The sequence below is a fragment of the Motacilla alba genome, chromosome 1A (assembly GCF_015832195.1).
Source record: "Motacilla alba alba isolate MOTALB_02 chromosome 1A, Motacilla_alba_V1.0_pri, whole genome shotgun sequence".
Classification (NCBI taxonomy): Eukaryota; Metazoa; Chordata; class Aves; order Passeriformes; family Motacillidae; genus Motacilla; species Motacilla alba.
This window is the reverse complement of record NC_052031.1, coordinates 68,906,586-68,919,495: the sequence shown is the minus strand read 5'-3', so window position 1 is coordinate 68,919,495 and position 12,910 is coordinate 68,906,586. Positions and strand designations below refer to the sequence as shown.

The window sequence follows — 12,910 nt, the reverse complement described above, 5'->3', positions numbered from 1 at the left end:
CTCAGCTTTGGCCATGAGTGGCCATCAGCTGGAGTCACTGCCCTGGGCAAGCTGCTGTCGGGAGGAAAGAGCCCACAGTCTGAGCTGCAGAACTTCATATCTGCCTGAAACAGGAAAGCTCACTCCACTCCTGCACAGGAGGGTGTGCCAGTGCCTGTCATGCCAGTGGCCAATGGGAGCTAACCCCATTGAAGGGAAAATTCACTCATAACAACATTTTATTTAAAAATTCCCACTTTTTTTGGTCAGTGCCTCCTCAGGGGAGCTGCACATGGAGTTGAAATGAGAATTCCTGAAATGAAAATTCTCGTGTCCCTGTTAGGCCAACCTGATCTATTGTGTGTGTTCACTTGTGAGTGAGAGAGTGCTGACAACACTGAGGAACAGAACGTGTCTGTCTGTCTGTCCCCTAAAGAAATAAGCTCTGAAACTGTCTCTGCCTCCTGGGAGAAGCACGTTAAATGAAGCACACCAGAGAATTTTTCATTCACCACAGAGCTTTTGGACTCCTTCGCCACTGCTCTAGCATCTACCTCACAAATGAGGGAAATGAATGGAAAGTTGCTCTCAGCACGGAGGGCCTGGCACTGGGGGAGCATTGTCTCTGTGCTACAGTGGTTTGATTGGGGCTGCTGTCACATGTTATATATGTTATGTTCAACTCAGCACTGAAAAACAGCCTGTGCCATTTGCCCTGCTCTCACAGACAGGGAAGCTCAAACCATTGTTCCTGGTTTGTTTTCAGTTGTTGCAGTCTCCGTGCTGATAATTTAACAGCCTATAACTTAGACAGGGATAACAAGAATATATCTTTGAAATAATACAATGCAAAGGCACATGAAAGGATAATTAATTCTGGTTCCATAGCGCTTTGCACACCCTGACTTATCCTTTGCCACAGCCATTTACTCTGTAAAGTTCAGTAGTAATTTTGCAGTATATATGGGCTTGCTCCATTGTCCCATAAATTAGAGATATCCTTCTGGGCTTCAGAGGACTTTGGATGCAGTTTTAGCACGCTTGTCATCTCGGGATCTCAGAATGTTTTGTAATTACACCTAAATAAATCTTCACCGTGTCTCACTCTCCTGTAAGTAACAATTCCCTTCTCCAGAAGGGAGGGTAGAATTTGGAGAAAGACAATAAGAGAGGAATACAAAGCTGGCTGTAGTCCTCTCTGGTGGGTGTATGTGCTAAATCTCATTTGTGTTTGCTTTGCTTTTGTTCTCAGACTGAGGAAGAGGAGAAGAGATGCTTCAGACATCTGAAGTTCACTTTTCTCACCTCCATCAAAACAATAGCAATACACCCCCCTAGTTTTAAGTGCAAGGAAAAATCAGTTGCAAACCTGCAATATTTTCTTCAAATTCCAGAAATCTACAAATACTGTGGGTTTACAAATCTTTGAAATACACTCCTGATAGATCAGGTAGGCTGTCAATGCCTGCTGTGTACATTCCTGGCATGTGTCCCTGTCTTACAGTTGGAATCTGAAAGCTCTTCAGTCCTCCTGGGGAATTTTCCAGATTATCTATTCTGTTATTTCCAGTAACTGTTAGTTTGTTTATTTTGCTTGGCGATTCCTTCTCTTCCTGCTTTTCTTACAGTCCAGAAATATGTGCATCACGAGCGGGTTCCCAGTCCTTAGCTCGTTCATTCTGGGGGTTAAATCATCCGTGTCATTCTATACGAGTTTCAGCCCTTCTCAGTTTTTCCTTTTGTCTCCATACAGCTGCACCAGCCACAAGCACCGCCTGATCGAGACCATTCAAGCCCCTTTTTGAAATTCAACAGCAGTCCGGGTGCTCTTTGGAGTGGTGAATTCTGCTGGCTGACACCACTCCAAAGGAAGAAGAAATTCTACTCTTGGCCAAGCACTTGCTTATTCTTTTAACATAGGCTCATGTAAAGAGGAAGGGCTGACATTATTTTTGTCACAGTTTTGCCTACCCAGGCTTTTCTCAGCACAGAGCCCTGGCTGTGCTCGGCACTGGACACCTATATATGCCTGAGGACAAGTCCCAGCCTTGAGAATCTCACCCTTATTAGAACCAAATCCACAGAAGGTGTGGGAAAATGTTTCTGTAAACAAACAGGGTGACTATCATTGTGTGTAAGCTCAATTTCTTCCTTCAGCTCATTGAAAAGCACCCCTGGCAGGGGTCAGGAGGGGAGGGCAGCTCAGGTTTCTCCAGTTTTCCGTGGTGGTTGGGTGCAGGACACAGGAGATGCTCCATGAGACCCTTTCTGCTGATGTGCCTGTCACCTGCAACGTGGCATGGGGGCTTTTCCCCACCTGGTACCCCTTCCCTCATCCCCCCCTTGTGTGCAGAGTCGTGGAGGGAAGGAGAAGGGCTGGTGCTCCCTGGATTCACAGGGGATGGAGGGGAGCTGAGCTCTCACGTGCACGGTGTGCCGATGATGGGCACAGCGAGGGCAGGGGCTGTCTGTCTTGAACACAGCTTTCATCTTTGGGGGGGTCAAGTGGCCTCTCACTGCCCCTAGAGAGGACAAAAATTATTTGGGCCCATCACTGTGTCAGTGAGTGCACTTACAAAGGAGTAGGAAAAGTTTTGGGGCATCACAATCTAAAGGAAAGGAAGAACATGAAGGACTGATGGAGAGAGATTTATGTGCAAAATCTTGTTGGTGAAGAAGGGACACACAAGCCAAGATTTTTTTTTTTTGGTCTAATTAAAATCTTAACATGTTAACTAACACACAACATACAGTTAATTGGTTGTAGTACAGTGGCAATACACAAATATTCACACTCCAAATTATCTAATTAATATAAAATGAGCTCTGCCTGGCTCATTCGCTGGGTGAATGGTTTATCACCCTGAAATCTTTATACCATCCTGTGCCTGTACTTCACTGGACTGCATCTCATGTGCCTGCTCTGGAGGCTACTGCTGTCCTCCTGCATCATTACACCAGGGCTATAAATATGTCAGAAGACACAGAGTATCAGCTTGTTGCTGCTATCTGTGTAAAAATTACTGTGCCATATGGCTGTAACATATGATTCTGCCGTGTGATTTTGCTCAGCTCTAGAACTGAGGGAAAATTAAGTTCAGCTAAACAAGCTGATGGCAGGATAGCCCTTAGTGCTCTCAAAGACCTCTCAGTCATCCAGCTCTGCTAAAAGGCAGTGACCTCCAGCCAGGAGTTTTCCCAAGTACTTTTTCCATGCCCCTTTCCATTTCTGTTCAAGAAAGCAGAAGGTGTGCTGTGCTAGGCCACTTCTTGCCTCAGAATGTCTGAGCTGAGCAAATACTTGTGACCACCTCGGTATGAAATCCATCACTGGCTGACTAATGATCATAACAACCAGAGAGCTTAATCTCCCTTTTAATTATTGTTAGCTTGGAACAAGCTCAGGGAAGGCCCTCTTTGATTTGGTAGTATGTGTGTTTCAAATGCTGATATTACCATGGGGACTGGGGTGCCTTAAGGCAAAATGAAGCAATGCAGCTGTAGATCTGCTACATCTGCCATAGGCTGAAGCAATTAGGAACTTGGGCATTGCATATTTTTATCTGAAAGCTGGATGGGAATTAATCTATCTCATGGGCACCTTCTGTAGCAAGGAAAAAGCTTGTTGAGTCTGATGGAGTTTGTGAGGTCTGTGCAAAGAACTGTGAAACCAAAAAATTGGTATTCTGAGGTCTGTGGCAAGAACTATGTAACCAAAAAATCCATATCAGCATTATTAATTAGCTCCCTCAGCTAATGAAATAATTATTCAATCAGAACTAAACAAATGTATGCGAAGGCAGAATTTCAGGTGACCAGCACATTCTCTAATCATTTTGGACAGTGGAACAAGGCCCTTCTGTCTTTAGAAACAGGAACCAGGATGACTTTGCAAAATAAAAATTCAGCACAATTAACAATAAAAAAAAAAAAGTTTACAAAGTAATTCTGTTTAATCTAATGATTTTTTATTATTGTGGTAATAATAGTTGATGTTTCGCAGAAGCTTAACTTCATCTTGTGAATGCCTCAAATCCTTGTCATTTGTTACAAGAAAGCCTTTCCCTCTGACATTTCTGCTAGGAAACATGAAACCTGTGAACCCCAAATTCAAATAAAAATGTCAGTGTCTTTTTTATCAACACCTTGTGATTAGTAAAGAAATGTATTGATCTTAAATGCTTGATTCAAGAACTCTGAAGGCTTTGGGATGAGCCACATGGTTAAGACTGTTCACCCCCCAACACTGAATAGAGTTCAAACCCCTAGAAGAGAAACTAAAAAACAGAAACTTATATAAATTCTGGCAAAACAAATGATTTTGTTTCTAGTAGTTATATATATATATTTTGTGCCCACCCTCTTTCTTTTCTTATGATTATGAGAGACAAGGAAAAAGAAACATCTGAGGTTTAATGCTCTCTCTATCAATAAACATCCAATTGTAATAAAACACACCTGTCATGCTTCCCCGCAAAAAGCAAAGTGTGGATTTAAAATGACTGATTGTCTGTGTCTTGGTTCTTTTTTGTCTCTGTAAGATAGGAACATGGAAGCATCAAAATGCGTAAGAACATTACAGTTTGCTTTGTAGCCATTTATTTGCATGAATTCAATTAGAGTCTCATTCATCAAACACAGTGTAGCTCATGAAAGGTGACAGATCAAACTCTAGCAATCACAGACGTGCTGAGCTTTGCCCAAATTATGGCAAAAGTTTCTTGCACCTCCAGTTTCTTTCAGGAGAGAGTCTTTGACTTCCAAATCCAAGTGTCAGCCAACCAGCTCTCAGTCCAGAGATTAAGTAATGCACAAGTTAAGGGTTTGGGGCTGATTCTATTCCTTCTGAAATAAATGGCAGCCCTCTCCATGGATCCAGAGGGAGAAAGGTGCTCTGCATTACTTCACTGGCTGATTGCAATCCTCCCAGGATGGTGCAGAGAGAACTGCCAGAGAATTCATAACGTCAGGAGCCCTTGTCCTACTGCAGGGCTTTTTATCATCACACATTCAGCTTCAGCCCCAGTCATAAATTACATGGTTTGTAATTGATGCATTAGTAGTGGGAACAGCTGGATGGGAAGTTTTTAACTCATCAGTGGAGGCAGCTTCAGGCTGGAGAGTTTTGTGCTCAGGATGAAGAGTTGGTTCATTTATCTCAGTCAGCTCAGTCAAATAATCTCCCTCACGGCTGTAACAATAATTAGGAACGAGGAATAAAAATCCTTAAACCCCTAGCAGCTAGACCAAGGGACAAATATGGAAGGTGTGCATTTACTGATGCAAACTCCAAATAACATTAAACAGAGACCAGAACACCCAGGAGAGGGTAACTCCATGTTCCCTGACTTGGGAATGCAGGCACCATAAGGACCATGAGTAAAGAGTTGAGTGTTTTCTTTCTGTAACAACACCAAACTTTTCTGCTGTGCAGAGTGGTTCCTCATCCTAACTTGGGCAAAGTGACTCATGACAGCTCTTGGAGGCAGTTTTATCCATCACAGTCACTGGGAGCCTCCGTGGAGTTCCATGCCATGTCAGACACCTCACTCTCACCTGATACATTCCCTGCCATATCCCCAAGCTCTTCTCAAGAGTCATTTCTCGCATGGAAATGAGACTCCTGGGAATTCTTTGTGCTGCTTTGGCTCTGTAGCTGGGATAGAGTGTATGAGTCAGCCAGGAGCAGTCCAGACATTTTCCCTCTGGTTCAGAACCGAGTCTGAAGTTCAGTTTCTGTGAGGATTTCAGACACACTGAGTTCCTCCTTCTTTTTCCCATTTGGATTGTGGGTAGCTCTCTGGTCTGCTTTACTTCGTTTGCCTGAACCAACCTTCCTTAGAAAGGTGATTCTGCAAGAAACTGCAAGTAGGTTCTGTAATGCCATATTAATCAACTAATCACAAGCTTTTCAGTAAAGGAATCAACTAATGAGGACAGAAGAGGCCTTTTAATAATCCTTTTATATTCTTTTTTTTTTTCTTCTTCTTCCAGGCAGGGGAATTAAACCCAAACACATTATTAGAAGGTTTATCCAAAGGTAATTTTTTTGGGTTGCAGACCCCAGCTTCTTACTTAATGTAGAAATGTATAGAATGTCCTGAACATCTTTCGACCTCACAAATTTTGAGGTCATTATGTTATTCATAGATAAATAGTAAATCTGAATTTAGAACAATTAATCACGTTCACTCAATGTCCTCTGTAAATGGTCTAAATATATATGTACACATATATTTATGTACACATATATTTATGTACACATATATTTACATGTACATGTATATATATGCACACATATATTTATGGCACAAAGAAGAATACTTTAAGCAGAATACTTTAAAACCAGACCTACCCAAAAGAAACTCCCAATCAAACGACAAATTACTTTGGGACTGGAAGAACCTCTATGGCTCCTCTGCAAATCCTCTTACCTGCATATTTTTATGGATAGTACCATGTTTAGGCATGATACAAAATCTATTCTATAATTTTTAAGCAGCAAATAAATATTTTTTTAAAGCAGCAAATAGATATTTTCTGTGCTTACTTTTTTTTGTTTTTTTATAGCATAAAGAATGGAGCAGCACGGACCAAAAGCCAGTCTGTTTTTTCTCTCTCATTTGCTGTGGATTCTCCTGGGTTTATCTTGCATTTTTATGACCTAAATCAGGAACAATTCTGCCGTTTCTCACTGAGCTGCACGTGCCTTAAAATCAATAGGAGACTCAGGCTTGCTTTGTATATTTTTCTTCTGAGAACTCTATGGATACGGCGGTGTCTGTTTTCAACGAGAGTGGAAACTCCAGATTCAGGAGCTAATCCTCAATCTCTGGGCTGCATCTAACGCTGCCCAAACTGAACTCCTGTTTCCAAGAGAGGCTGAGCAAAGGCGCTCCCCGGGCAGCTGCAGGTGCCTGCCTTCCCTGGGTGCGCACCTGCGGAGGGATCGAGCCTGGCTGGGGCTGCCGAGCCTGGCCGCATTCCAGGCAGGAAAGGAAGGGGCTGGCGGCAAACAGCCTCTGATGGAGCTGCCAGAACGTTCGTGGTGTGTAAACCATCCTGCAGGTTCCCAGCTCAGAAAAAACCTCTTCAGGCTGATCTCCAACAGGAGGAAATTCTTTGGCGTGTTTTGTCTTTTCCCCAAGCAGACAAACGTTGGTGAAATGCCTTCCTCATCCCCTGCGTTGCAATGTTCTGGCTTCCTTTCTGCAGCAATATTAACTTCATACCCATGTGAAATAATTCTAGAAATGCCCATACCTACTGTAGACATCTCAAAGAACTGTCATAGAGAACAGAAATAGAATTTCTTCTCCCCCAAATCTTTCTCACGTTTATCCTTCCGATTTCCCTTCCCTCATTCTCACATCCCACTTTCTTTCCTCTTTATTTTCTCTGTTCCTTTAAAATGTTTTCTTTCCAAGTGAAACCAAACAAAATTATCAGCCCACAATGGTCTTCTGCATTTGTGTTCTCTCCTTTGTTAAGGGGAATTGGAGCAGGGGGTGGGCTTGGGCTCCTATCCAGGAAAAAGGGGGAAGAGAGGCACTGTGTATCGTTGCCAAGGACTGAAGCTGTCCCCTGCCCTTTATTTGAGAGAATCTCTCGAATTTCTTTCCACCTCTCATGGGACAAGCAGTTTTAAGTATCAATTACTGTTATTAGTTACCTAGGGAGCGTGTGTATGGCATCTGGCATAGTTTGGAAATTCCAGTGTTCCTGTAAGTTTCAATCACCTAGGTAGCCTCTCCATAATCACATTCTTTAAGATTTGAAGGTTTGTTGGAAACAAACTAGGGAAGCATATGGCATCTGCACATTTCAGTGCTTGTTTGGGTACACAGAAGTGGATTTATTTAACTTTTTTTTTGTGCTTTCCTCTTTTGTGGAGGACTTTCTGGACCAGAAAAATAGCAAAGGCAGAACTGGTAGAAGATGCAGCGCATCAAGGGGCTCTGCCGGCTCCGAGCCAGGAAGGGAAAGTTGGCTAAAGTGCTTTTCTTTCTCTCTCTCTCTCTTTTTTCCCTTTGAAGCAGGGTTAAGTTAAACTCCTAAGCAATTGTGGAGTGAGGCCCCACCTCTCCCGGCCTGATCTGCAGGCTCGGGTTACTCTCTCCCTCCTGCCTGGCTCTCAGGAGCCCTCAGTGAGCTTCACGCCTGCTGCTAGCCCTGCCTTCAGCCCGAACCTGCCAGAGCCTGGCAAAACAACTCCCTCTGTAGAGCTCAGACCTTCTTTCAGGAAGATTTGCTGGCAAGCACCAGGCCAAGGATGGAGTAGCACCACTTGAGAAGAGATTCAGCAACCAGACTGCTGCGGATAGCTGAGCGATATCACCCTGCCCACTTTTTTTTTTCAGAATTGGGAAAATCCGTGTCTTCCCTGGAGAAGCCGTCGGGGGCAGGACTCTGGCAGGGATGGCTCTGACTTCACCTGCTTCTGCAAATGAGTCACGGAGTGTTATAAAAAGCAAGGACCTGCCAAGTCTCATTTCTTGGAGCTGAGTGGAAATTTCAGCGAGCAGCTGCTCCTTCGTTAGTTTATACTTTTCCTCCGCAGGTTTCTTGGAGAGGGCCTGGGATCACAGCAACTTTGCAGCATAAAGGACCTGTTGCTCCATTTTGATAACCGCGGCTCGGTGGAATTAGCTGTTTGGTCCAGATATGATTCTAATCTTCCTAAGGGATCTTGGTGAAGCCTGGAAGGAGCCTCGGGAGCGTAATTAAGCAGGTGTGTAAATCTTTCTGGATTGGCAATTGAATCCTATCAAAAATCAGGAACAGAACCTCAAAAATCAGATTAGCTCTCCCATACACCACCTGAATAGAGGCTCTTTTCACTGATCTGTCTGATCTGTCAAAATATTTATGCTTTCTAGCTTTTCTCTGGAGTCACATAAGGCAAAAACTTATTTGAAAGAGAAATCAGCGGAAACAGATTCTCGCGGAACAGCCGGGTTTTAGGAGGGGAAGCGGCTCATTCTAGCAATCCCGGCTGTGCTAACAGCGTAGCGTGGGGACTTTGGCTACCTGCGAGCGTGCCGGCAGGGACCATTCCCCTGCGCTGCGCGAAAGCCACGTGTAAGTTGTCAGAGTGGGGAGGGACGTGGTGCCAGATGGAAACAACACAAACACCTGGGAGATTTCATCCGGGATTTCAAGCGAAGACGGGAGACTTTTGTTCTCGCACACCAGTCCTTCCAAAGGTGGTTTAGCTACACCTACTTCTCCGGGGGAGGATGTTGCTTTGGAGTCGTGGTACGTTTAGCGTGTGGCCTTGTATTTAATTTTTTTTTTCTTTTTTACCATGACTTTAAACTCCCACGTTTGAGCCCGGCTCCGGGGCGCTGCTCTCCGCACCTTTGCGTGGCGTGAGCACGGGAGAGGGAGGAGGGAGGCGGCTCCGCAGGGCTCCGTGCGGCCGCTCCGCCGCTGCGGGAGCTCCGCGCTGCCCTCCGCGGGCCCGCCCCGGCCTCGGGCTGGGGCTGGGGCGGGGCGGGTGCCCGGCAGAGGGAGCTCGGCTCCGCTCAGGCTCCGCTCAGGCTCCGCTCTCCGCCGCTGCTCCGCTGACCGGCGCCCGCCCCGCTCCCGCACTTTGCTGGCGGCGCGGAGCGGAGCCCCCGCGCCCGCTCGGAGCCCCCGGGCTGGGAGGAGGACTCGGGCCAAGGTAAGGGGCTGGCGGGGTGGGGTGGAATGGGATTTCCCCCTGGCGTCGAGCCCCCGGGTTGTTCCGCGACCCCCGAGCCGGCGGGGCAGCCGCCGCACGGCGGATCGCGGAGCCGGCCTGTCCCCGCCGCCCTGCGCTCGGACAGCGGCGCTGAGAAGTCCCGCCAGGGTTCCCCGGGGACCGTGGTCGCTGTTGCAGCTTTCCCCCCGCCTGGCTGGACACCCGCGAAGCCCTCCGTGAGTGTGTGCCCGTGTAGGTGTGCGTGTGCTCTCCTCCCGCCGCTGCGGTACCGCCACACCTGCGCCGGCATCCCCGCCGGAGCCCGCCGAGGGCACCATCCGTGCCCTCCTCCTCCTCCTCCTCCTGCCTCACCTTCTCCCAGGTGACTCGCCTTTCAGTCCTTACTGGGGTATTTTTTCCCCCGGTGGTTCAGATGGCTTTTCCGTCTCTGTAGCTGGTAGCGGGCAAAGAGCAGCTTTCGGGTGGGATAATCCTGTTGAATGCCCGCGTTTGTTTGGGGCTCTCCCCTGCTGTCTTCCGTGTCCCCCCGCTGCTCAGCCCTTTCGTTCTCTCCGGTAACTTTCCCTGGCGGCTTTGCTCCTCCTGCCCCTCTCATCGCCATGACACGCACTCCCTAACGCGTTGCCAGCGTGCGAGCGACCTGGGCACACCTTGGAAACAGGTTAGGGGCATTTTGAGGAATAATTTAGGGTGTTCCTGCCCCCCTACCGTGACCTCAGTAGGGCTGCATTGTATCCACGAGATGTTGCAGCTTCCACTAAAGCATAGTTTCAAGCCAGCTAGCCGCAGATAGGAGAAAGGGTGGAACAGGTTTTTTCTTAAGGATGTTGTTTGAGAGCTAATCCTCCCACTCAGAAACTGTGCTTTGCCTTGGCTGGTGAGTCTTGTACCCTCCAGAATGGCGTGACCTTTGGTGGAGTCTGCTTTGTTTACTTGAGGTGAAGTGCTGAAGGTAAAAGTGCTCGTCTTCATTGTGTCTGCTGAAATATTAACCAAGAGATGGATCTCGCATGCCTTTGCAACATGGATCACATTTTAATTACTCCTCTCCTTCATCATCAAAAATGTGACCTCCTCCCTTCCTACTGACTGTCTTCCTTCTCGTTTGTGATTGTGCAACGTCCGTATGTCAGCTACAAAAGTTGCTTTGCATGGGAGAACATAAAAATGACCATTTTTTGTTGTTAGCAACTGGAAATACTTAATCAGCATCGTGTGGCCGGTCTCCCTTCCCTGGAATACCCATGGGACCGCTGCAATCCCTGCCCTGTGAGGAGAAGGAACCTCTCCAGGGCCAGGCTTGCAGCGAGCTGGTGATCCCCTCTCAGCGAGAGGGCGGTGGGGACTGCAAAGAGCCTGCAGAGTTTCCAAGGTGTAAAGGAGACGCCCCGTATCTCCTCCTGATTCACAGTTCACGGGGAGTGTAGCATTATTAGCTCTCAGGTAAGGAGATACTGTGCTCAAGGCTCCACGGGAGCAGGCTGTGGCTGCTCCCTGCTTTTCCTTCCAGAGGAAATGGAAGTGGCTTTGGATTTGAGTTGTCCAGCTGGCTTGTGCTGTCACGCACTCGTGGAGGCTGTGGTGTTGAGTTATGCCTCCTCCTAGCTCTGAATGCTGGTTTCTGAGTGATTCTGCGGTTTTGAAAGCAGACAAAGCGTCCCATTAGATTTATTTGGAGGGAGGTAACACCCCAGGAGCAGCAACACCCAGTAATGATTAGGTGCTGGTCATATACAGCAGTAATAGAGAGGGCGAGATTAATCTGAGGTTACTTCTGCTGTGAAATGCACAGATGGAAAAAGTACTGAAGTTTTCCACTTGGTCACAACTAAATTCTTGAAATATGGTTGATTTTTTTTTTTTTTTTTTTTTTTTGCTGTCCGTAGTCCAGCTGCAAATGGTGAATCAGTCACATTAACTACTGCATTTTTTCCCCTGTGGGTGACAGCTTATTAAAATCTAACATCTGAAGTCAAATAATTGAAGCCCCAAGGGTCAGAATAGATTAAATATATAAGAATTCTTCAGTTCCTGTGGGGAGATAAGAGAAGATTTGAAGTCCACACGACAAAGATTGCACCAATAAAGCACTTGCTAACTTGGGTTTCAGTGTTTATCACTTGTTGCTCCTACATACCTGGTTACAACTCCTGCATCTCTTCTCATACAGTGAATGGCTGCTCAATGCACAAGATTTTTTCAAAGACAGCTTTTGGCTGTGCCAGAGAGAAAAAGGAAGCCCATTGTGACTCCCCCAGTCTCCTCTCTCTGCTGTGGGGTTGGTGGCAAGAAAGAAAAGACTTTTAACACCTTGGAATTGTTGCTTACAGTGCAGACTGATCTTTGTGTCTCCATTCAAAGTATATTTTTCAACGTGAAAAATTGGTACATAGGAGGCTCATTTCTTGCATTCAGTGCTAGTTCTCTAGTTTTTCCATTATTAAATGCTTCAAACCAGAAGAAACTAGAATTCCTACTTTAGGGGAGGGGCTGTAACTGGTGCCATTTTATCTTAACTCCAGAGCTGGACTCTGATTCATCTGCCAATTTATTCATCCAAAACAATGGCATTCTGTTTTGTACAGCTTTTGATTCAACACTGATATCTAGGATTTTCAGTTTTCTACCCTGAATTCCAACTTAGGTGATGGACTTTGTTTTGCCGTGAACTTCAGCTGCCCTGACCCACCGCAGCGTTTCTCCCTGCTTCGCCCGTAGAGCAATTTAGGTATAAAGTCATTGAAAGTTTCACCTAAGTCAGTGACGCTGGTTTGGGTGTGTGTAGAAAACATTTGCAAAGCTGTTTATAAAACAATGCTCTGCAGTCACTGAAGGGGAATGTTAACACAAGGTGTCTTTTACAGCTATTGACTCTGGGAGGGTCACAGCCTTCTTGGAAGGACCATGATGGTGTGGGAAGAAGCAACATCCACATCTTTTTTGTGAAGCGGGACTATTTTCTTCTTTCTTTTTTTTCCCCTCCTAATTTTGTGCCATTGACACCGAGGGATAAGAAATGAATCACAAATGGAAATGTTGTTAACATTAGCTTTTTAAGATCTGTTTCATTTTGAGCTGTGGCCGTGAGCCTGCAATCACAAACACATGTCTTTGATTGTCACGTCAGTTTTAGTAACATTTTAAAATATTAGCCAACTCAGGGCCCTGAATTGCTACTAGTTGAACGCTTCCAGCCCTTTCTTCCCTTCCCTCTCCATGCCGCTGTCTCGGTAATTAAAGTTA

The 12,910-nt window shown here is 46.0% G+C and overlaps 1 protein-coding gene across 4 annotated transcripts in view; it reads left to right on the top strand.

Annotated features, from left to right (window-relative positions):
* Positions 1–8,080: 8,080 nt before the first annotated feature.
* EPS8 (epidermal growth factor receptor pathway substrate 8) overlaps positions 8,081–12,910 on the top strand; it is a 126,794-nt gene continuing 121,964 nt past the window's right edge. The window contains exon 1 of one of the 4 annotated variants that reach the window (XM_038153412.1): positions 8,081–8,710. The gene's annotated coding sequence lies outside the window, so the exon portion shown is untranslated. Of the gene's footprint in view, positions 8,711–8,749; positions 9,238–9,337; positions 9,647–12,910 lie in introns of those variants that run through there. The other 3 variants (XM_038153413.1, XM_038153411.1, XM_038153415.1) reach the window with 3 other exon arrangements.